The sequence below is a fragment of the Kogia breviceps genome, chromosome 11 (genome assembly GCF_026419965.1).
Source record: "Kogia breviceps isolate mKogBre1 chromosome 11, mKogBre1 haplotype 1, whole genome shotgun sequence".
Lineage (NCBI taxonomy): Eukaryota > Metazoa > Chordata > Mammalia > Artiodactyla > Physeteridae > Kogia > Kogia breviceps.
Genome location: NC_081320.1, coordinates 72,881,730 through 72,907,608, shown reverse-complemented (window position 1 = coordinate 72,907,608; position 25,879 = coordinate 72,881,730). Strand labels below are relative to the sequence as shown.

The following is a 25,879-nucleotide window of genomic DNA, read 5'->3' as shown; positions in this document are numbered from 1 at the left end:
TGTTTCTTTCCTTTATCATCTGATCATTGGTTTACTCAGTCACTCATTCACTAACATATTTATCTTTGCCTTGTTACAAAATGGATTTAAGGTGAAACCAATTTATCCAAAAGATGACATTTTTAAGCTAATTCACGTCCACCATCAATGGCGTTCAATAATTTAACTTCAACAAATAATTATTAAATGCCAACTCGAATAGCAGTGAGATAATATCAGTGAAAAGATGAAGACTGGCTGCACCCAAACGTACCTTCTAGTCTAGGTGCAGCGGTGGACAGGTAAACAGACAATTACAAGACAACTGCATGTCAACTCTTTTATAATTCCAGTGATCATGGCTAAACAGTCTCTCTTACTATCAGTCAGTCCCAACTATCACAAAAATTAGTGTTCCTAGTGGTTTATATTTTATGTACTCTAATGACATCTCACTAGTTGTCATATCATTCCTCAGCAACCAAAAATTGCTCCCCATATTAAGGCTGATGCAGCAGCAGCCCCCTGTCCCCCACCTCCAGCCTTTGCTGCCTAACAGCCTACTGGTCCTAACCAGGCAGGGGCCCTTGTGATGGAGTTCTCTCCTTATAAATGGAAGAACTTACAAAGCAAGTATCAATGAGAATGAACGTTAAAGCAATGAATGTGAAAGACAATTTTAAATGCAACTTGCAAGCTACAAGTAAGCATGGGGAAGCAGCTACATTTGCAGAGGCTCCATTCACGGCCTAGTTCTATTTAGCTCAGATGAAGAAATGGCAGCTTGGGCTTCCCTGGTGGCACAGTGGTTGAGAATCCACCTGCCAATGCAGGGGACACGGGTTTGATCCCTGGTCCGGGAAGATCCCACATGCCGTGGAGCAACTATGCCCGAGTGCCACAACTACTGAGCCCGCGCGCCTAGACGCCGTGCACCTCAGCAAGAGAAGCCACCACAATGAGAAGCCCGCATGCAGCAACGAAGACCCAACACAGCCAAAAATAAATAAATTTATTTTAAAAAAAGAAGAAGAAAAGAAAAGAAATGGCAGCTTGACCACTGGCTCCAGGTCACCCCACAAGGAGGTGAAAAACCAAGACCCAGAAGCCAGTCCTCACCTCCCCAGTCAGAGATTCAGGGTCATGGCCAGTATTTGTACCTTGAGCTTTAACCTTTTTCTGAATGTGTTTTAATTTATTCTCTCATTTTGTCTCCTCAAGATGTCACATTTGGCAAATGGAGGGAAATCAGGCCAAAGAAAGATAGATGACTTCCCTGTGGTCATTCACATTATTGTCTGGGTTGTAATGGAATCCTAGGACCCAAGTTTCCCAGCACCTGGTTTTAACAGTGAATAGAGCACTTGCTGTACCTTTTGAGAACAGAGGTACATAAGGAATCTGGTAATTTATGAGAAAGCCCTGGCATGTCAGGAGTTACTATCATTACACATTTTAGCTTGAAGTGAAGAAGTCTCTGGTCTGGGCTGAGGGCCAATCTACTCTTTAATGCAATGGAATGATCTAGCACAGTAGTTCTTACAGTGTGGTCCCCGGACCCCCAGCATCAGCATCACCTGGGGATTTATTAGAAGTGCAACCTCACCGGAAACCAACTGGGTCAGACACTCTAGGAAAGGAGCCCACAGTCTATGTTTTAACAAGCCTTTGGGGGGATTCTGATGCATGCTCAAGTTTGAAGACATCTGCTCTAGAGCAGTGTTCTCAAATTTTGGTCCTGGGACCACTGGCTTCAGGATCTCCAAAGTGAGCTTCTAGAATAGGTGCAAGAAAATGAGAGAACCAACCAAGGTTTACTCCTTCAGTCCAGCATTTCCCAAAGAGTCTAATCTTAAGCATTACTGGGGACCTCATAAAAAGGCCAATGTCCTGACCCCTGTCCCAGGGGGTTCAGAATCAGAGTGGGAGAGAAGAGTCGAAACAGCCAGGCTCATATTCAGATGTCCCTGGTGGGGTGTGGCCCACTCATCCAACCTCACTGGAGAATTACGGCTCTGGGCTCCAGCAACCACTGGTTTACTCATCATACCCACCCTCAGCCCAAGACCATCAACATCTAAGAGGGACCTGACACTGGCTCTCCATTCAGAAAATAAATACTATTCAAAACCTTTGGTTTTTTTAGCCTGAGAAAGTACAAAAAATTTTAAATGCAAATTTCTGTCTCTGATCATTTTTCGGGGTTAATTATGGATGGATCAGGCAAAGAGCGGCCCACAGAGACCCCTGAAAACAAAGCATTCAGTCAGGATGGAGAAAAGACTGTCAACAAACTAAGAAAGAGGAGGGAGACTAAGTGGGAGAGGGGCAAGAAGACAATGGGGGAGGGGCAGAGAAGCTGAGATTTCCTGAAAAACGAATAAAGGATGATTCTGGTCCATTAAACTTATGGAAGGGAGCCCTGGTTTGTGGTTAAACATGTGGCTGTGTTTTGAGGTTGTTTAGTTTAAACAACAGTTCTTTTTTTTTTTTTTTTTTTTTTTTTTTGCGGTATGCGGGCCTCTCACTGCTGTGGCCTCTCCCCTCGCGGAGCACAGGCTCCGGACGCGCAGGCCCAGCGGCCATGGCTCACGGACTCAGCCGCTCCGCGGCATGTGGGATCCTCCCGGACCGGGGCACGAACCCGCGTCCCCTGCATCGGCAGGCGGACTCTCAACCACCGCGCCACCAGGGAAGCCCAACAGTTCTTTTTCTTTCTAACCAGCAGTTTACTCAACCTTTTTGAGCCTCAGTTTCCCAGTCTATAAATAGACTAATAACAATGTCTCTCTTAAAGAGTTGTAAGTAGCAAATGCAATGAGGTAGTTGGTATTTACCAGGCTTCATCAGCTGGTATGGCCACACTGACAGCAAGAAGCACTCAGCCAGTGTGAACCATTATGATTCTAGCACCTCTTTTGGAGAGAAATCTTTTCCAATCTAAAATCTAATTTATCACGTCTTAGTCCAGAGAAAGGCAGGCTGTACCCTTGTAGACCATCCCTGTGATAAGTCCTGTTCTTGACTTACTTTAAAACCAGACCACGCAGCAATAAAAGATGTTTAACCGGCTCTTCTTTCCCACTGATGAATGAGGAGAGGCCGATCAGACAAGAAGCCTACTCCTGGGACGGTGGGGCCCAGCAGCTCTCAGGACACAGTGGGTGTCTGAGCCTCCCATTTTGCTCAGTTTAATCCAAGGTGCACCTTCTGTTGGCAGCTCAGCTGGGCTAAGCAGGTACTTCTCTTGCTGTTCTGAAGACTGGGTCCCTCTTCCTCACCTCAACTCACTACTCCAGACAAAACAAGGCAACTTGATTAGGAAAGAGACAAGGTTGACAAGAACTGTATTTTCTCTGGGAGACTTCCTGCAACGGGGCGGGCTGGTGCTCCAAGCTACGGGAGGTTAATAGACTACTGACTGGTTAATGGGTTACTCTCCACCAGTGGTTCTCAAACTTGAGTGTGCATCACAGTCCCCTGGAGGGCTTGTTCTAACACAGATGGCTGCACCCCACCCCCAGAATTTCTAATTTCGGAGTACTAGGGTGGGGCCCGAGAATTTGTCTTTCTAACAGATTCCCAGGAGATGGTGGTGATGCTGCCAGCTCTTAGACCATACTCTGAAGACCGCTACTCTACATCTTGAAGAAAGAAACTACAGCTTATCAGAAAATATACACTATCATCGAAAAGTCAAATTAAAGGATACTCTTCCTCAGTGGCTAATTATAATGCGGGCTGGAGGGAAGCATAAAATAATATCACTAAATAGGCATCAGATTATCTTTGTATGTCATACTTAATTATAGCACTGGTGCCAATCACCAAGCACAGGATTCAGTTGATTGCTTATGAGGATGATGGTTGTCTCATAATTTTGTTTTTAGTTTATGAAGAACTTTTGTATCCAGTATCCTATGAGATCGCTTGAATGACCCACTGGCCCCAAAGCGTCTCCCACTTTATGAAAAATTTCCAACATCAGGATCACTAAGTCCATGATGTGCCTTGACCTATACAGGGAACTCAACGGGGAACACCTGGAGTACCTTCTGGTCTTCTCTCATTTGGCTTGGGAACATTAATTCGATGAGTTTAACACTTTGATACATTGATAGTGAGAAGCAGTGAAGTTCTATGGGTAGGAGCAGCCCCAGGGGACAATGAGATGGGAGGAGGGGGCAGCCTGAAGACCTGGGTATGAGGGCGGCTGCCCAAGGACAAAGGAGGAAGGGAGACACTGAAATAAGGTTGCGAGGAGCTATTGGGTACCTGCTTTTGTATACAGCCATCCTGATTATCAAAGGGGTTACAAGATGCGAAGGAGAGGAGTAAAGGTGAGGGGAAAAACAGTTCCTGACTGCTCCAGAGGGAAATCAAAGAAACATTAATAACTTGGCTCCTGACCACTATGTGCGCCCTGTTTAATTCACAAGACTCAACTCTCCCTCGTGTATTGCCCCAGTTCTCGTCCCGAACCCAGGAAGGCATGCTTTCTGTACAGGCCATTCTACAAGGAGGCTGGGTCACTTATTTCTGGGAGGATGTGGTACAGGTCCACAGAGGGAGAAGACAGAGAGCACAACCTCAGATAGAAATATGTACCCTGACATTTGAGATGCCTTTTGCTAATTCCCTTGGAGACCAGTGTCAGGTAACTGAGGACAAGATTGTAAACACAGGCACCTCTGTCTGCTCCTGTGCTGTGAACTGTGTCCAGGACACTCTCTCCCAGGGGTAGCCTCATCGGCCCTAGAAGCCAGTTCTTGGTATAGAAATTTTGCCTGGAAAGGAATATTTTCATTGTGCAGGCTCAAAAGAGGCTTCTGGCTGAGTTCGGCCCCTCAGTGGACAGCAATGCACTCGAAAGAGTGGGGGGGGGGAGGCTGATTAAACTGTCAGAAAACAGGATGGATTAGGTTAGGGGACTCAAAACACAGAAGGCTGAGGGCTTTTGAACATAGCAAAGAAACTGCTTTTCGTAGCATCCTGCCCAGGAGCTCTGCCTGTGTTGTTCAGTCTTTACCACAACCAGGCAAAGATGCAGAAAGAGGCTCAGAGCTAAGTCACTCGCCTGAGGTCACTCAGCTGGTAGTGACAGAGCCAGGGCTGCATCTGACTTGAGACCATGCTCTGTTCATCCCATCATGTGGCCCTCTAAGGGGGAACACAGAGGAGTCTGTAAGTAAGGGGAAAAAAGGTGGTACTCAGGTTTTCTCTATTTCTGCAACATAAGAGTATTAGGTTACACATAAGTAGGATTGCTTAAAACTGAAATGGATTATCTCAGGAAGTTACAGAAATCCCTTTGGGAGTACCGCCCTGCCCTGAATGGGGAGAAACGTGCTGAAGGGCGCCCTTGGCAATCAAGGGGCAGCCCAGAGGAAGAGGCATCGGGGTAGGGTCTGGAAGTGGTTCCAGAGAGTCATAGGGGAGGGTGAGCCTCCCCTATGGGAAGTGGGAAGCCTCCCACTCCCACCAAACACACACACACACACACACAATCAAAAAGATTAGCTGAAAATGTGGGGCCTTTTTTCACACTAAGTCTCAAAGGAATGAGGCTGTGATGCAGGACAGGTGGTGAGGCGGCTGTTTTAGGCTGTTAGACTTGCCTGCGCCTCCTCCCTGACTGCATCCCCAACATAAATGCCATTGCTTATTCTGACACTTGGAGGAGGAGGAGGAAGATTTGTGCCCAGAGTCCTTCTAAGCAGAAGCCGATCTGAGCCTGGGTGGTTGCCCTCTACAAGGCCCTGCCACGCAGCTGTCGTGTGCCCATCCGTGGAGGGTTGGCTGGGTCCTGGTGCAGACCCAACGGTCCACACACCATGGGTGCCACCCAAGAATGGAATAAGGAGGAGCAAAATCAAATGCAAACCTTGACAGTCCCTTTGCCCGTGGACATCTGCAAGCTTCAGCACCTGCAAGCAGCTCACCACCAGAAACAAGCTCCTGGCGGAGGGGTTCTGTGAGTAACTGGATCCTCTGAGAGGCTCCAGTCCTTCTCAGAGACTGAAGACAGCTCACCTTGTGTCAGGAGCAGAGAGCTGTGCCCCCAGTCACAGTGCACAGTGTCAGATGTTCAAGCCAGACCCTCTGACCAGCCCTGCCTTTCTGGTCCCCCGAATGCCCTTAAGAGCCCCCATTCACCTCTGCTCACAGTTTGGTCCTTGCCTCCATGTGTCTGTTTCCTCCCTGTCAATCTAAATCCTATTCATCCTTCAAGAACTAACTGGAGGGACTTCCCTAGTGGCACAGTGGTTAAGAATCCGCCTGCCAGTGCAGGGGACATGGGTTCAAGCCCTGGTCTGGGAAGCTCCCACATGCCGCAGAGCAACTAAGCCTGTGCGCCACAACTACTGAGCCTGCGCTCTAGAGCCTGCAAGCCACAACTACTGAGCCCACGTGCCACAGCTACTGAAGCCTGCACGCCTAGAGCCCGTGCTCCACAACAAGAGAAGCCACCACAGTGAGAAGCCCACGCACCACAACGAAGAGTAGCCCCGGCTCACCGCAGCTAGAGAAAGCCCGCGCACAGCAACAAAGACCCAACACAGCCAAAAATAAAATAAATAAATAAATAAATTTATATTTTTTAAAACTAACTGGAAGACACTTCCTCCTTGAAGCCTCCAGGGCCACCTCTGCCTATGGAGAGCTCTCCCTCCTGTGAATTCTTCATCCTCTGTCTATACCACTTATTCAACTTTTTCCATGGCCCCTACTCCCATCAAGGTGCACTGACTTGACTTTTAGATATGTCTGTCTAGATGATTATGCTTTTTCTAAAATTTTCTCCAGCACATAGTGTGGTTCAGAGTGCACAGGAGACATGCAAATACTTGTTTGGCTGCCTAAGTATGAACTAAGTGTCGACAAACTTCTTCCCAAAAAAATTTTTATTGGGCCTGCGTTATATCCTCTCAGAAATAAATATCCCAGCCTTCTGAGGTGTTTAACATAGAAAGACGTTCTTGCAAATACAGGAGAATAGAATAGGGCCTATCTATTCATGCAGAGAAAAAATAGAAAATAGAGAATATTTACAATCCTACCATCCAGAATCAACCACTACATATATATATATACATATATATACATATATATACACATATATATGTGTATATATGTATATATATATGTGTATATATGTATATATATATATATATATACACACATATACGTTTGGAACAATATATTCTATCACTTAAACAGTGGTTATATATATATTATATATAATAGCTCTATTGAGATATAATTCACATACCATGCAATTGGACACCCATAGGGAAAAAGATAAAATTGGATCCATTTCTCACACTAAACACCAGAATAATTCTAAATGGGTCAAAGCTCTAAATGTAAAAATGAAACCATACAAATAATAGAAAAAAATTGGGTGAAATATTTTATAACTTAAGAGAGGTGAAATTCAGAAGTAATAAGAGAAAAGATTAATAAATTTGGCTCCATGGCATTTTTTAAACTCCTAAGTAAAAATAAAAGGCAAATGAAAACCTGGGAGAAATTATTGCAAATTATCAATATATCATAGACAAAAGGCTAATATCCTTAACAATTAAAGACTCTGAAGAAAAAGCCCAATAACTTGATTTTTTAAATGAGATATGAATAGGCATTTCACAGAAAAAGAAAAGCAAACGAAATCAATGAAAATACTTCCCCATTGCTCATAACAAGAGAACTGCAAATTTAAACTATACCATTTCTTACCTTTCAGATAAGCAAAAACCCAAAAGTTTGACAACACACTCTGTTGGTGAGGTTCTAGGAAAACAGTTACTCTGCTACATTGCAGATGGGAATTCAAAATGTACCAATCTCTTTGGAGGATTTTGTCACATCTAGCAACACTGCACGTGCCTTTTCCCTTTGACCCAGCAATCACAGTTCCCGGGAGTCTACCCCAAATATAACTACCAAAATTGTGAAATGACATACGCTCAGGTTTATTCTCTGCAGCACAATCCACAATAGCAAAGCTTGAGTACAACTCAAATGTCCACCCGTATGGGACTGGTTGGACAAATTCTGGAATGCACACACAATGGAGTGTTATGCCACTGTCAAACAGAATAAGGATGGCCTCCAGAAATACAAGGTCAGAAGAGTACGCATCATATTAGAAAGTGAGGAGGAATACAAGTTCACACACATAAACAAAAATGGCGGGATAAAGCCAAACTAATAAAAAATACATCTCTAAAGCAAGGAAGAGACTGACGGTTGAAAGGGGAAGACAGTAGACATGGAAGTTATACTTCTCTGTTTATATCTTTTTTTATAATTTTTACTTTCAGCCATGTAGATATCTTGCAGTATTACTAAACAAAATCATATTTAGAAAAGGCAACCCCCATCAATCAAAAACAAACTGGAACAAATGAAACTAACAGTGTATCATATTGATTTCATAATCACATAGAGAAGAAGTATTTCAAGTGATTTTAAAACACGATATTTTGACTGAACACACCTAGTGGGATAGCGCCTAGGGACAAAGAGGGTCGCAAAGACATCTTAAACCTATTTTCTCAGTCTTCCTAGTTATTCCACAGGACAAATGACCCAGTTTTGCTAACAAATAAAATGTATATAAACTAAAAGGAAGACATTCTTTTATGATCAGAAAAGACTTAAGAGGGACTTCCCTGGCAGTTCAGTGGTTAAGACTTTGCCTTCCAATGCAGGTGGTGCAGGTTCAATCCCTGGTCAGGGAGCTAAGATCCCACATGCCTTGTGGCCAAAAAAACCCAAAACCCAGAAGCAATGTTGTAACAAATTCAATAAAGACTTAAAAAATGATCCACATCAAAAAAAAAAAATCTTTAAAAAAAGAAAGAAAGAAAGAAAGAAAAGACTTAAGGGACCTAAAACCAAATATACCTGTGAAAAGAAAGTTTTGAAATAATCACAGAAAATAGAAATAATCGGAGAAAATTAGACTCTAATATTAGATGACATTAAGGAATTTTTTTCAATTTTATTGAGTGTAATAATGGTATTGTGGTTACTTTTTAAGATCCTTTCTCATTAGAGTTTTTTCCCTTATGTCTATGTCTTTTTGTTTTTTATTTATTTTGGGCTGCATTGGGTCTTCATTGCTGCCTACCAGCTTTCTCTAGATGAGAAGAGAGGGGGCTACTCTTTGTTGTGGTTTGCAGGCTTCTCACTGTGGTGCCTTCCCTTGTTGTGGAGCATGGACTCTAGGATGTGCAAGCGTCAGTGGTTGTGGTACGCGGGCTCAGTAGTTGTGGCGTACAGGCTTAGTTGCCCCGCGGCACGTGGGATCTTCCCGGACCAGGGATTGAACCCATGTCCCCTGCACTGGCAGGTGGATTCTTAACCACTGCACCACCAGGGAAGTCCCTTTTTTGTTTGTTTGTTTTAATTTATTCTGAGCCTTTTAATTAATTATTTATTTTCAGTGTGTTGGGTCTTCATTGCTGCATGTGGGCTTTTCTCTAGTTGTGGCGAGCGGAGGCTACTCTTCGTTGCGGTGTGCAGGCTTCTCATTGCAGTGGCTTCTCTTGTTGCAGAGCACGGTCTCTAGGCACACGGGCTTCCGTAATTATGGCTCGTGGGCTCTAGAGCGCAGGCTCAGTAGTTGTTGCACACGGACTTAGTTGCTCCGTGGCATGTGGGATCTTCCCGGACCAGGAATCGAACCCGTGTCCCCTGCACTGGCAGGCAGATTCTCAACCACTGCGCCACCAGGGAAGCCCTATTCTGAGCCTTTTTAAAGTGTGGCTTTAAATAAGGTTCCCAGGCACCTGAACAACAGAGCTAAGAGGTGACTTCAGGAGCCCCTGGGTGATGTGCCAGGGCTCTGTGACACCAAGTCCTACATCAAGCAACTAAGTCAACAGTGAATTTTTCAGAAGGTGCAAGTGAGGAAATGGAGTCTTAAAAGGAATGACCTTATAACACATATTCTATTGGATCAAGTTGGCTGAAGTGGAAAAACTTTTTTGGCAGGTAAAAATCAAACCACCCATCAAAAAGATACAAGCACCCCAATGTTCAGAGCAGCTCTACTGACAATAGCCAAAATATGGAAGCAACCCAAGTGCCCATCAACAGATGATGGATAAAGAAGATGTGGTATATATATACAATGGAATATTAGTCATAAAAAAAGAATGAAATTCTGCCATTTGCAGCAACATGGATGGACCTAGGGAATATTATGCTTAGTGAAATAAGTCAGACAAAGACAAATACTATATGATACCACTTATATGTGGAACCTAAAAAATAATGCAAATGAATGCATATGCAAAACAGAAACAGACTCACAGATACAGAAAACAAACTAGTGGTTACCAAAGGAGAGAAGGAAGGGGGAAAGAACAGATTAGGGCTACAGGATTAAAAGATACAAACTACTATGTAGAAAATAGATAAGCAGCAAGGATATATTACATAGCATAGGGAATTATAGCCATTATCTTATAATAACTTTTAATGGTATATAATCTATGAAAATACTGACTCACTATGCTGAACATCTGAAACTAACATAACATTGCAAATCAACTGTACTTCAATTTTTTTAAATTAAAATTAAAAAAAAATTTTTAAATCTAAGCATCCAATGCCAAGAGCACAGGTTCTAGAGCCAGGCTGCAGGTTCAAATTTCAGCTCTGCTGCTTCCTAATTTGGGGGCCTTGGGCCAGTTACTTAGCCTCCCTGCGCCTCAGTTTCCCTGTCTTCATAGGGGAGTAATAATAATACCTACCTCACAGGGCTGTTGTGAGTAAATACATGTAAGTTAAAGACATGTAAAGTGCTTAGAGCTGTAACTGGCACCTAAGAAGCATAATATGTTAGGAAATACAATAAATCTTTTTTTTAAGCATTATTTAAATTATTATTATTTTGGGGGCCATGCTGTGTGGCTTGTGGGATTTCAATTCCCCAACCAGGGATCGAACCCAGGTCCTCAGCAGTGGAGTCCTAACCACTGGACTGCCAGGGAATTCCCTTAAGCACTTAATTTTTGAAATAAATTCATCAGTCATATATATTGCTCCTTTTAGTTTTCCAAAGGAAATAAAGTTTATTGAAATTCCTCAATAAACTGTCTAGAATTTTTTTTGCACCTTTAAATAGAGAGCTTGTTAGTGGGGAAATATAACACAATACAGTAGATCCTGACATTCTCCCTGCAGCTCTGCTCCTGCAGTGGTGCGCCCTCTTCCGGCTGATTCTGGATGGTGACCCCCCGCCCCCGGGTTCTGAGGAGTGGAGGAGCTCAAGGCCGCCCTTTATTGAGGGCAGACCAGGCCAGGTGCCAAACAACCTCAGGACTACCTCCTCCAGGAAGGTTTCCGTCATCCCTTGGTCCAGTTTAGGTGCCCTTCTTTGCTCTTTTCCAACAGTGAGTAACCACTACCTGAGGGCATCCTCCTCACATTACACTGAAGTTCCCATCTTGTTTATCTCCCTGCAGGATGGCACCTGGTAAGGGTAGAGCTTTGCCTTCCTTGCCCTCCTTTGTAACCCCTAGCACAGTGCCTGCCACACCATTTGTCAAACCGAACCGGGTTTCAGTATCACCTTGCTGATAGAGAGCCTCATGCCTGAGCAGAGAGGAACAGATGAAAGAGGGGGCCACACACAAATGCCATCTGCATTTCCACTCAGAGCCTGCCTTGCCCATCAAAACTTAAATCCCATCTCATTAAAAGCATGTTGTCTAATTCCCCTCAGTGTATGTTCCTTGCTTCGCTCCACAATCATTTACTGAAGATGCCCCTCATATATAACTGTGCCCTCCAAAAACTTTAGACTGGTGAAAGAAATGAGCCTCATCAAAAGACACAATCAACAGTGAAAAGGCAACCGATGGAATGGAAGGAAATATTTGCAAATCGTATACCTGGTAAGTGGTTACTATCCAGAATATATAAAGAATTTCTACAACTCAATAACAACTATAACAACAACAACAACCCAATTTTAAAGTGGGCAAAGGATTTGACTAGACATTTCTCCAAAGAAGACATACAAATGACCAACAAGCATATGAAAAAATGCTCACCATCACCATCCATTAGGTAAATGCAAGTCAGAACCACCATGAGATAATACCTTACATCCATCAGGGTGGCACTACCAAAAAAACCAGAAAATAACAACTGTTGGCCAGGATGTGAAAAATAGGAACCCTTGTGCCCTGCTGGTAGGAAAGTAAAATAGTGCAGCCACTGTGGAAAACAGTATGGAGATTCCTCAAAAAATTAAAAATATAATTTCCATATGACCCTTGTAAGGGACTGAATGTTTGTTTCCCCCTAATATTCTTATGTTGAAATCCTAACCCTCATTGTGATGGCATTTGGAGCTGGGGCCTCTGGGAGGTGAGGTGATTAGGTCATGAGGTCAGAGCCCTTATTTTGGGATTAGTGCCCTTATAAAAAAGACCCCACAGAGCTCCCTCATCCATTCCACCATCTGAGGACACAGTAAAAAGACAGTCGTCTATGAACCAGGAAGCAAATCTCACCAGGCAACTAATTATGCCCTGATCTTAAACTTTCCAGCCTCCAGAACCATGAGAAATAAATTTCTGCTGTCTATAAGCCACCCAGTACATGGTATTCTGTTACAACAGCCCAAATAGACAAAGACAAGCCAGCAATCCCACCTCTGGGTGTATATCTAAAAGAATCCAAAGCAGGATCTTGAAGAGATATTTGCATACTCATGTTCATAATAGCACTATTCACAATAGTCAAGAAGTGGAAGCAACCCAAGTATCCATCAACAGATATCATTAAAATGCATGTACACATACAATGGAATATTATTTAGTCTCAAAAAAGAAGGAAATTCTGACACATGCTACAACACAAAGGAACCTGGAGAACATTATGCTAAGTGACATAAACCAGTCACAAAAAGTCAAATCCTGTATGATCCCACTTCTATGAGATATCTAGAGAAGTCAAATTCATAGAAACAGAAAGTACATCGATAGTAACTAGGGGCTGGAGGCAGCAGGAAATGGGAAGTTGCTCAATGGGCACAGAGTTTCAGTTTTGCAAGATTAAAAAGTTCTGGAGGTTGCTCAACAGTGTGAATATACTTAACCCTGTACACTTAGAAATGTTTAAGATAATAAATCTTATGGCTTTTTTCCCACAATTTTGAAAAAGAGAGATAAGCCAAGTGCAAAAATAATTCTAAAGATTTTATTGAATAATGTCAACTAGTTGGGAGATTAAAAAATGATTCTTGGTCCTATAATTACTTTCCAACTAGTCCAAATTGGCTCATCCCTCTTTTCCTAAATAGTGGGTCCCTTAATCACTTCTTTGCCATATTCTATATAGCTTTCCAGTCACCTTTGATCGTTTCAGATTTAAGACTGAGTCTGTAACCCAGCAGAACCCTATGGGGTCTTCCTGGGACCGATTCCCCCTGTCCTCCTGGTCAAATCCATCTAAGCATGTGATTTGCTGCAGCAGTTCAAAAATAATTTCTCTATAATCTTCCTGGCTTGTGATCTCACAGTTAAACAAGTCAAGACTTTTCAAATTTTTAACACTTTGCATAGGTTCTACTATACCAAGATCTTTGATTTTGTTTCCACTCAAATTGAGGTAGGTAAGACTTGGACATTTCTCTGCCGGGATATTCAAGCCTCCCGAAATTATACTGTCACTAAATTCCAACTTTCAAAGTTTACTCCAGCTGGGCAGTCGGGCCAGTGAACTTTGTTCCACATTAGCCATACTCGGAAACTCTTGTTTTTTTAAAAGTATCATGCAGGCTTTCAGTTTCCCCATTGTTCTTTCACAGGGCCGGTATTACCGGAAACAGACCAGAACTAGATAAACCAGAGCTCGGTGGCCTGTCAGGGTCGCAGTTCCCTAGCATGAGAATGGAAACTTTCCTACCTACTGTCCAAATGGGGGTCCAGACCAGCCTCAGTCTTACCGGACTTTCCCAGCACCACTCAGGCGGTGCCGGACGGCGGAAGGAGGCCTCAGCTCAGAGGGGAAAACCCAATTAAAGCGGCACTCCGCTCAAAACCAGGTGACCACGTCTTACACCTTTCCCCCCGCCCCCCCTCCCAAAAAAGGAAAATCTCGATCAAGCCATCCCAGGAGGGAAGTACACCCTGGTGTCTTCACGCTCGCGGTTCTGCCACTCACCAGAGACGTCTCACAGATCAGACAAGACCAAACCAGACCAGCACCGTTTCCTCCTCCTCCTCCTCCTCCTCATAGCCTTCAGGCGGACCACCTTCATCTTCATCGTGTTCATCTCCATCCTCATCATCCTCTTCCTCTTAGCCTGGGGCTTCGCCAAGATGGCGGCGCCCATGTGGCTGTGCATTTCCCAGGGTCGGTGGTTTGGTACCTGAGGAGGGTCATGAGTCCGGCCCCCTGGGGCTGCGTGAGGCCCACACGGGCGCTCAGGGGTTTCTGGTGGTGCAGAAGGCTCGGGGTCTGTTCAAGGAATTCTTCTCCCCGGAGGGGGATGAAGACAGAGCTCCCAGAGCTCTTCCACCGCGGCGCGGCGGGCAACTTGCCCCAGATCATCTACACGCGGCTTCGACCCCACGGCCGGCTCCCTTCATGTGGGGAATCTGCTGGCGCTGCTGGGCCTGTCTCACTCCCAGCGAGCAGGCCACAGCACGATCGCGCTGGTGGGAGGGGCCGCGCGCGGCGCGCCTGGGAGACCCGAGCGGTGGTTCCAAGGAGCGCGAGGCACTGGACGCAGAGCACCTGCAAATCAATGCTCCCGCCCTGCAGCAAGGGCTCAAGGCCCTGGCGGCTGATCACCAGCAGCTCTTCACTAACGGGCGGACCCAGGGCAGCTTCACCTTGCTGGACACCTCGGCGTGGTCCCAGAAGTATCACCTGGTGCACTTCCTAGCTGCAGTGGGTGGCCACTTCCGCAGGGGCACGCGGCGGAGCCCACTGAGCATGCAGACTCAGCTCAAGAGCCTGGAAGGCATGAGTTTGGCCAAGTTTTTAATACCAGGTGCTCCAGGCCTATGATTGCTACTACCTGTTCTAGCCTTATGGATGCCAGGTCCAACTAGGTGGATCTGATCAGCTGGGCAATGTCATGTCCGGATATGAGTTCATCCATAAGTTCACTGGAGAAGACATATTTAGAATCTGTTCCTCTAATTACAACTGGAGCAAAATTGGGAAAGTCCGCTGGCAATGCTGTTTGGCTAAACAGATAAGATATCTCCATTTGAATTGTATCAATTCTTTGTGAGGCAGCAAGATGATTTGGTAGAAAGGTCCCTGAAGCTCTTCACTTTTCTGCCCCTTCCAGAGATTGACCACATAATGTAGCTTCATGTCAGATAGCCAGAAAAGCGGGGTGGTCAGAAATGACTTGCTGCAGAAGTAACAAAGCTTGTTCACAGACGAGAAGGACTGGAGTCTGCTAAAAGGTGTACACAAGCCCTTTATCATAGTAGCATAAATGCACTAGAGGTCACGTCTGATCAAACGCTTTTAGAGTTTTTAAAAGAAGCTTCATCTTCTGAATTAGTTCTTGACCCTGGAACAAGCATCCTAGATACCTGCTGCAAAGCAAATGCCATTTCAAATGGACCCCGAGGGTATCGGATGATAACAGAAGGCGGAATCAGTATAAATCACAGACAAGTAACAAATTCTGAGACTGTTTTAGTTGTTGGACAACGTATTCTTAAGAATGGACGTTGGGCTTCCCTGGTGGCACAGTGGTTGAGAGTCTGCCAGCCGATGCAGGGGACACGGGTTCATGTCCTGGTCCGGGAAGATCCCACGTGCCGCGGAGCGGCTAGGCCCGTGAGCCATGGCCGCTGAGCCTGCGCATCTGGAGCCTGTGCTCTGCAACGGGAGAGGCCACAACAGTGAGAGGCCCGCATACTGCAAAAAAAAAAAAAAAGAATGGACTTTGGTTACTTAAAATAGGAAAAAGAAATTTCTACATTATAAAATGGCTTCAGCAATGATGAAAAATCCTTCTGGTGGTTCAATCTTATCCACAATTCATTCTCAAGACATACGAACCTACTTCACTTATACAAATCAAATAATAGGCAGATGGGGAACAGGGGAGAAGTGTCTCAGGAAGGCCTCATAGGGTCCTGCTCGGTAACACGAGAACAAGAATTTGCAGGACTTGTAAGCAGCACCGTTCAGCTACATCAGACGTGCGTGAAGGGGGACATAGATATGAAGTTGGAACATGCCCAACCACGCCCAGGACTCTTATTTCCTGTCACATTTGGCTCAGTCTGCTTTGAGGAGGGATAGAGACAGCTGTGTGGCCCTTCTCAGGACCAGCACAGGCAGATCAAGCTGAGAGCACTGAAGTTCACTTGTGCTGGCAAGGAGCCATCAGCCTTGAAAACAGGGTCCATTTATGGTTTACCTTTTCCTTCATCTTGGGACATAAAATTAGCAAAATTTCTCCTGCAGCCAATCACCATTTTCTGTGGGCTTCTTGCAGAAGCGCCAGCTGTCACTCCATGACTCAGATCACCCCACACAGCACATTCTAACCTGAATGACACCGGCCAAGATGCACTAGCCATCGGTCCCACCTGCTTTGAATTTCCATCGTTGCACAGCCCAATCTTAGCAGAGGGAAGCCCGCTCAAGGGAGCAGAGCTGAAGGTTAGCTCTGACCCCTGACCTGCCATGTGACTTTGGACAAGTTAGTCTGAACATCAAATTCATCAGAAAAATAGGAGTGAATACTATCTGCCCTGAGGTAGGATCCAATGAGGGAAGTAATGTGCGTGAACGTGCACTGAAAAGTGACAAGTGACACGAAGAGAAGAAGTAGTGATATGGGAACATATGTATATGTATAACTGATTCACTTTGTTGTAAAGCAGAAACTAACACACCATTGTAAAGCAATTATACTCCAATAAAGATGTTAAAAAAAAATGAAGTAGTGATGTTGATGTGTATCCTTATACACTGAATGCAGCATCTCTCCTCCTCTGGAGACCAGGAGGATGTAAATGCATAAGGACGTGGATAGCATTTACGTTCCTGGGGGAGAGGCTGTGCACAAAGACATGATAAATACTCGTGCCAGCTTAAAAGAAACACTGGTGTCACAAAGACACTTCTTCCAGCCCCCTGGTGTTTGGGGTCCTCCCTTTCTGTATTCCACCTCCCTGCTCTTTCTCTCTATTTCTATGGCGCCTGTCACCATGGTTTCTAGGTACTCACATAAACACATTAAGTTGAAAACAGAGCCGTATGTGGGAAGACACACTCCTTATTTCCCGGAAGCTGAGCTTGGAAGAGGAGCGACCAGGTGGAACTGACTCCCCAGATGACGGAATCTTGAGATTTCATGCGGGAGAAGAGAAGCAAACACCAAATATCTATCCAATGCCTGCAGGCTGTAACACCTTATTAGCTGCCTGAAGATTCAGAGTAATGATTCCATGTGCCTTGCCCTCAAGGACTTAACAGCCTCCAAGGCAATAGCAGACTCTCCAAATACACCACTAGCTTAGGGACACTGGATTGCACCAGGGCTCGTCCTTGCCAAGGGTAGATGGATATACATACAGCTGAGAGTTCACCTGTGGAAAAACACCTGCTCAGCCCATAAGTGAACTCTGTCTGGTCTCATACTGTGCCACAGGCATCCGAACTAACAGATGAAAGCCATCACTATGGAGATGTGTTGAGGAGGGGGGAAGGATGAGTAAAGACCTGCAGAATGGACCAGGCAGAGCTTGATGATTCTCTTGATGATTCCTGTATCTCATCATGGGCAGAGGGCCCCTCTTGAGCCAGAATTTGTAAAAGCCTCAAATAACATCCAAAGAGAAGTCAGATCCTTGGTTCTAGCTCCTATTCTGCCACTATGTCATTAGATAATCTAAAGTGATTACTTAATCTTGTCTGATAAACATGGGGTTACAGACCTTCAGAGTTGGATAAAACCCTAGCACCTTGCCCATATTTTACGAACCACAAGTCAGAATATATTTGCCAAAACATCCTTATTCTGTTTCCAAGATCAAGAGGCTTTCAAAGGGGTATGTAGTGAATGTGGGCATACTGGAGTTTCTGGGACATGTGATGGTTTCTAGTCACCGTCACAGGCAGAATATTGAAAATAGGACTGTTCCAGAAAGCCTGAGACAAGGGATGCAGGAATGGATGGCTTTCCAGCAGGATGTTCCTTCCCAGGGCACCACCATGTGGTCAGAAACACCTCCTTGAATATCTCCATGGGGGCTAGTTTTACTACTGAAGCAAAAAAAAAAAAAAAAAAAAAAAAAAAAATCCACTTCCTAGTACCTTATTCCTCGGTCCCAATTTTGTCCTCTAATCCTATCCCCCCCAAAAAATATCTTCTCTTCCACGAACCTCCTGAATATTTAAAAGAGAGACTGGTCTTGGCATGCCTTCTTTATCCTAAACCAAATATCCTTAGTTACTACAACTGTTTCTTGGTTGCCAGGCCTGTCATCTGGATGACCTTTTAGTTAACTGTATGCTAATGGAACACATATCTTTTTAGAGAGGTGGTTTGACCAGAGTCGTGACACACTTTAGCCACGAGGGGAAGGTCGAGGCTCCCTTAGTCCACCCTAGGAGAGGAGGCAGCTGGAATCTGGTTGAGGGTATGGAGTTGGGCATTCTTCTGACCTCTTCCACTCTCCTTTTCAGGGTCTCCATTCTGCAGAAGCACATGCCTCCAATCAAAAGGACCAGGACTTGCCCCTTGCATGGGGATGGAACCTGCCCTTGCCAGCAGGACCAAGGTGAAGCCAGGAAAGGAGACAGGGAGTGGCTGGCCTAGAGCTCTACTCTAGGCCAAGAGAAATAATGTGGTCGCTTTGCCAGGCCTTCCTTCTCATCAACCAACTAAAAAGGTCAGATAAAGGGGGCCAAAGAGGTTTTTTCCCTTAGTTTGAGGGAAAAGGAGTGCTTGAAGCTCACCCAGCCGTGAGGGCTGGCCAAGACCCAGCCATCTCCACCTCCTTCCAAAAGAGGAATGGTGACCACCAGCAAAGAATAAGTATACTACAGTGAGATAGTTACATCCCTTGGCCCAGGTGCTGTGCTTGCTATTAATGCAAGCAAACTTGGCATTTACCTTCTTAACCAGTTTCCCTGTTGGCTCATATCAGAACCATGGATGACCAGGAAAAATGTTTTCCTAAATAAAACTAAACCTAGATCCTGCAAGGTTTAGCATCAGAAGGAGAAGTCAAAGAGGAAGGGATGATTATCTAAGGAGCCCCGACTCCATCACTAACCTCGCTCTCACTTCAGTTACCAAGTCAGTACTGCACTGGTACCCAGGGGCTACAGCCTTCTGTCCCAGCTCTAGTCTAAGAGTAGAACCACACTTTCCCTCATCTGTTGGTTTTCTCTTGGCTCTGCTAAGAACAAGTGGCATTGCCAGTATGGGGGTTGGTTCCAACGGAGCTGATTCGTCCCCAGAGTTCACAGCACTAAACCCCAATTCACTCAGTATCTGAGAAACCTACACATTTGCCCAAGGGGTCTGAAACAAGTCTTCACTAATCCCTCTTGGGTCTCTCATTTCTACACCATTCTCCAGCCCTGCCCCCATGAGTCCCCTCATTGGCAATCTTGACATCCTCTATCTCTATACAAAGTGAGATCACTGGCTCTGCAGCCCACCCAAGTATGCCCTGCTCAGATCTCAGGATCATATTTGAGAAATGTTCCTCCTCCTTAATAGAGTGACATAATAAATGACTTCACCCTTCAGACAGGACCCTGCCTTTTCATGAAGAGGGGTGCCCTTAAGCACAATAATACAGTATTCACAAAGTAAACTAGATGGTCAGTCTAGTCTTGGGCCAGGAAAGGCTCCATACACTTGGGCCTTCACTGAAGTATCTCTGGGCAGGTCTGGATGAGGGGCCACCTTGGAGGGGCTGCCTTCCCTCTGTGGCACCCAGGACCTGCTTCATGTAACAGGAGGTGCCAAGCAGCATGTGGCCTGTGGCCTGCAAGCTGAAGAGGACCCAGGAAAGAGTTTCCTTCAGGATGTGCTTAGCCCCAAGGCAGTGCAAACCATAGGAAAGGGAGCATGTGCCATAGAGGGTTGCCTTCAGGTTCAGGTAGCCAATGAAATCCTGGGAATTCACCTTGTGCAGGTAGAAAGTTACGCGGGTCTCACCGATCTTCTTGCCAGGCTAATGGAAGAGGGAGAATTGGTACCTAGGCCCCTGCTCTGATGGGGGCTGCACCTTCTGGAGCACTGTGCCCTCTGCCAGGGCCCTAAAGTACTCTTCTGCCTCTCCGGTTGTGTCATTTTCCTCCAGCGCCAAGGGGAAGGGCTGGTCTGCCAGTCAAGGAGGTGCTCAATTCTGCAGCCAGATGCCCTTCCACGCACTCTGGTCGGCATTGCTTAGTCCATAGGTCAGGGCTCTGGGGGTCATCACACTCGCTCTTCACAAGCCTTAAATGACTGTTGTGAGGGGAAAAAATTGTAGGACATAATTCCAGCTTTAATACCCTTTCTGGAAAGAGGTGAGGATACAAAGAAATGAGCACGTGCCTATATGCAAAAATACATGAGTTTTAAGTGCTTGGAAATGTTTAAGGGCTCATTTTCAGAGCACTTAGGCAAAACCACCCCCTCTTAAATGAATTCCCACTTCTTGAAGGTGGAGCAGGTTCTGAGGAGAGCCCTGACTCGGGCTGAGCAGGCGGCTTGGAGGGAGGACTCACCCAGTTTCCCTGGCCGGGCCCAGATCGCCCTCCGGAGGCCTGCTCCACTCAGACAGGAGTTGAAGGGCGGCCCATCTGCCCCGGGTTTGTAACTGCGAGGACTCACACACCCCTCCGCTTCTTCCCGCGGGACGACAGCGCGCCCCGCCCCTCGGAGGCGCCGCTGCCGGGCTTCCGGCCACCAGGTGGCGCCACCCGGCGGCCCGCGCGCCGCTCCAGCTGCGGGGGCGGATCCGGCAACCGAGGACCCGGGGTAACTGGCCTCCTGGGCCAACCCGCCCGACCTCACCCCGAGAGCTGGGTCCCGCCAAACCCGCGCCTGGGGCCAAGGGGCACAGGCAGCTTCAGCAGAATTGCTGAACAGCCTTGTAAAAAAAATTTCCAGCCCATCCACCACTCCCAAATCAATTTAAAAATTAAAAATAAATTGTTACGGGGAGTTGCTGGCGAAAATGTACAGAACAGCTTGGATACAGGCAACAGCAGAGGTGCTGTTTAAGAAGGAGCGTGAGTTCTGGAGTCTTGACTGCGTTCAAATCTGCTTAACGACCTTGGGCACGTTATTTAACCTGCATTTCACTTCATTGCCTCATCTGCAAATGCCGGTAATGTACATAGAGCTTACCTCATGGGGTTGTTGACAGGAATTAAACGAATTGATACACTTACATACACGTGTGTGTATTTAATATATGTACAGATTAAATTATGTATACAAATTAAAATAACATGTATATCTATACATTACATAAAATACATAATTACATATGTACGTAATATAAAGTTATATGCCAAGCACACAGTGAGCACTGATAATGTTAGCTATATATTTTAGTAAGCAATTTCTATGAATTATTTATTTTTATTTTTAAATTTTTTATTATTTTTAAAATTTATTTATTTATTTTTGGCTGCTTTGGGTCTTCGTTGTTGCGTGTGGGCTTTTCTCTAGTTGCGGTGAGCGGGGCTACTCTTCGTGGAAGTGCGCGGGCTTCTCACTGCGGTGGCTTCTCTTGTTGCAGACCACGGGCTCTAGGAGCACGGGTTCAGTAGTTGTGGCTCACAGGCTCTAGAGCACAGGCTCAGTAGTTGTGGCGTAGGGACTTAGTTGCTCCGCGGCATGTGGGATCTTCCCGGACCACTGAGCCACCAGAGAAGTCCCGAATTATCTATTTTTAAAAACATTTTTCATTCAAACAAGACAAAGTCATACTTCCGGGGTTTTTTGTTAACTTTTTTTTTTTTTTTTTTTGCGGTACGCGGGCCTTTCACTGTTGTGGCCTCTCCTATTGCGGAGCACAGGCTCCGGACGCGCAGGCTCAGCGGCCATGGCTCACGGGCCCAGCCGCTCCACGGCATGTGGGATCCTCCCGGACCGGGGCACGAACCCACATCCCCTGCATCGGCAGGCGGACTCTCAACCACTGCGCCACCAGGGAAGCCCTGTTAACTTTTTATATGGAAAATTTCAAATGTTTACAGCAGTAGAGAAAATAGTATAATGAACCCCCATGGACCTATCACCTAGTTTCAATAATTATCAACACATGGCCAGTTCTGTTTCATCTGTACCCCACATCCCCTCCTCCAGTAAGTTGCAAATCCCAAATCTCATCTCATATCACTTCATTTGTAAATACTTGACTATTCACAGTACTTATAAGCTCAACATTGATTTAATATTGTCTCTGTGCACAATCTGTTGTAGTCATCAGTCCAGAGACTTCCCATAACACAAGAATCTTTTCCACACCAGCATTTGACACAGAAATTAGAACTGAATATTGAATCAGCAGCAGTTTCTTTGCTGGATAAGTATTTCCACTTCTCAAGAGATGTGTTCTCTCTACGGAAGGAACATTGCTTTCAGCCCCTGGCTCCCTCCCAGTGAGAATCCAAAGACTGCTCTGTGATCCATGGTGACCCACCCCAGGCTGAATTATCGCAGTTGGGGAAGATTTCTCCTAATGAGTCCGATTCCTGCACTCAGAGCAGGATACGATCCATTTTAAGAAGGAAACCACTTTTCCAGATACTTGAAGATTTTAGGATATACACCCAATACTTCTGGGTGGCACGGGGTGGGGACCATTGGAACTACTGTCTCCTGAAGTGTTCTTTACACAATGCCAATGTCACTTTCACACTGAAAATTTAACCAAATTTTTCCCCTCAAGGCACCTTGGAAATGTCTTAACATTTTAAATTATTAACTTAAGGCGCGCACAGGCGCGCGCGCGCGCGCACACACACACACACACACACCCTTTAATTTGTAGTTTAAACGGCTAATTGGATTCCCTCACCGAATCAACAGTGTTATACAAACCTTAGTGCTGGCGGGGGGCGGGGGTTTTTATTTTGTTTTTGGCGTGCCACATGGCTTGTGGGATCTTGGGATCTTAGTTCCCCACCCAGGGATCGAACTTGGGCCCTCGGCGGTGAAACCGCGGAGTCCTAACCACTGGACCACCAGGGAATTCCCTCTAGTGGTGTGTTTTTATATTTATAAAGTAGGCATCTGTCTTCCTCTCATTCTCAAAACAGGAAAAAATGTGACCATGTTAAATCAAACAGGGAGACTATCTAGGCGTAGGGACATAATTCCCAATTCCTCTACCCTCTTTCAGCAAGCTGAATGAGTTATCATAATTACACTTTTGACACTAGTGACCCCTTTTTCTGATCATTATTCTCCGGTCTCTGAGAGTCTTATAATGATCAGCTTCCAATTCCTACGGCCTCTGTACCTTGGGGATGAGACTCCTTAAGGATCAAGAGAGCTAAGCAGCAGTTGACGCTCTCCTGAGTCTGTCCTTCTATCAGGCTGCCAGCATGCAAGGCAGAGATATGGAGGGCCAGAGAGGATGTCTTTTAGGGACCAGGACCCTCACACACTTCAGGAGAGGGGCAAGGAGGTGACCATTATGTCCATGGCTGTTGGCCAGTGAATTGAAGCCCAGATCAAGAATGCCTCACGATCATTTTCTGATTTTAAAATCCAAACTTTACAACCTTGATCCTTCCAGTAGATGTAATCATCCTCTTCTTCCCATTACCATGGTGATCTGGGTACATTTCCTATGCCTTTGCGTTAGATTTTTTGATATACTTTCAGCCTCCCCACTAGATGACAAAGATCAGCTCAGTTATCTTTTAATTTCTCAGTGGCCAGCCTCGTAGAAAGTAGGTGCCCAATAAACATTAGTTAATTTGATGATTCCAATCACAGGGGTAACTTGCTATTGACTTGACTTTCCTCTCTTGAACACCATCTGCAGCATGGTACCTGTTGGATTCTTTTTTTATGTCATTCAAAATCACCCTGGGTTTTGTTTTTAAATACAAATGCTCCAGATCCAAAAGTTTCTTGCTGAGGGAGGGATGTGCTAGTTTGAAGGTCTACTGGGGTACTATCAACTATAAAATCCAGGAACTACCAGAGGTAGCGCTGGTGAGAAAAGAGTGGTTACAAAATGCAGCTTTTGACGTTTGTCATCGATTTTCTCCTCCTTGGAGTCAGTTGCCCTCTGGCCAAAGTGGAATGGCCTGCCTTGGTCACTCACGTACAGTAAAATGTGGAAGAAAGCCAGAACTGACCTTCAGAGCTCAGCAGCATCCTTCTCTGTGTGTTAGAAGCAGCCCTTCTCTGTGTGGCGGTAAAGCCCTGGCAACAATGCACCAGTGGAAGGTGTTATAGCCCATGGAGTTAAGGGTTAGAAGTAGGCATCCCTCCGCTGACTGCTGCACTCTGAGGGAAACTGTTTCTCTTGCTGTCCCCACCAGCCCAGAGTTTGGCTGCCTTTCTGGAAGTGTCCCTAACTGTATCATTTCTTCTTCCACCCTAACCCACTAAGGCTTGCTTCATGGGACACGCTGCCTGGCATGCCCCCATCATTCATTTTCTCTAGCTGCGACAATTGCACTTCTTTTGAGAACACTGCATACCCTCAGTAAGACAGTGTTAAAAAAAGGCCTTGGGATAGGGTTTGGGCTTGTGTTCAGTGATTCTGGGAAGGGTTCAAGCAAGTGGGCCTCTGCTCTGGATTGGATGTTGTCAGGAAGCAGGGATGATCCTAGGATTGGTACCTTACTCCCAATCTAGAAGGCAGGAGGAGCAAGGCAAGCCCACAGCTGTAACTGCTAAAGAAGACAAAGTCAGTCATGTTACCCAGGATAGGGGAATGTTTGGTGGCCATTTTTGTGGTCTGGACAATTTCTTGGTCTTGATTATGGTCAGACATGATTCCAGAGGGGTCCTGTTTTTGTCTCGACCCATCAGGGTCACAGAGTGGTCTTCTCTGATACAGATGTTCAGAGAGACTGTTTGTGTTTAAGCAGAGCGCGCCCCAGACGGGCCAACAGTGGTGGGCCGGCTGCCTTTCCCTTTCTCACTCTTGCTCCACTCTCACTACGGCCGGCCGGCGTTATGGTTCACAGTTTGATGTCCCCGATCTCCATCCCTCCTTCCAGCCCCGGCTGGACCCTGGGGCTTTCCCTTCACTGAATTTCTGCCTTCCACACACAACTTAGCATTCATGGTGGGTGGGCCTGCCCCCGGACGCGGATCCCACACAGAGGGCCCAGGCATTTCTGAAGAGAGGGGCCAGCCTGGGAGGGCTGATGTGCTTGAGGAGCCCAGGCGGGCCCCCATGGTGGCCACGCAAGCAAAGGGTGATGGGGAAGGGGGAGGAAAGGCATTCCTCCTTCCCCAACAAAGGCGCTGCTGGGATTTTGGGAATCCGAGGGAACAGGGTGCCACCTTGAAGCTCTGGCAGAGGGCTGAGCATGGACAGCGCCCCCTCAGGGCAGGCATCTGCCTCGGAGCTGTGCTAAGGCCCCTTCCCAAATAGGAGAGGGCTGGCCCTGAAGTCACCCGGTGAGTTTTAGTGCAGAGCTGGGGGTCCTGCAGAGTGAAAGATGGCACCGTATGAGCCAACATATGTCCACACACTGGTGAGGCCTGAGGAAACAAAGGTTATGCTTTTTGTTTGTTTGTTTTACAAAAGCACTTTTAAAAATTATAATACACACTGATTGTAACAATGTAAACAAAGGGAATTACAGAAAGATAAAAAAATAAAAGTAATTCTCTCTTCCTCCTCTGTCCAACCCCCACCATGATTTACTAAATCAGCCCATTATCAATTCTGGC

The 25,879-nt window shown here is 45.8% G+C and overlaps 2 pseudogenes; one reads left to right on the top strand and one right to left on the bottom strand.

Annotated features, from left to right (window-relative positions):
- Positions 1–5,813: 5,813 nt before the first annotated feature.
- On the top strand, positions 5,814–15,983 carry LOC131765214 (tyrosine--tRNA ligase, mitochondrial-like; annotated as a pseudogene).
- A 3,892-nt stretch (positions 15,984–19,875) lies between these two features.
- LOC131765213 (lipid transferase CIDEC pseudogene) lies at positions 19,876–24,968 on the bottom strand (annotated as a pseudogene).
- Between the last annotated feature and the right edge of the window lie 911 nt (positions 24,969–25,879).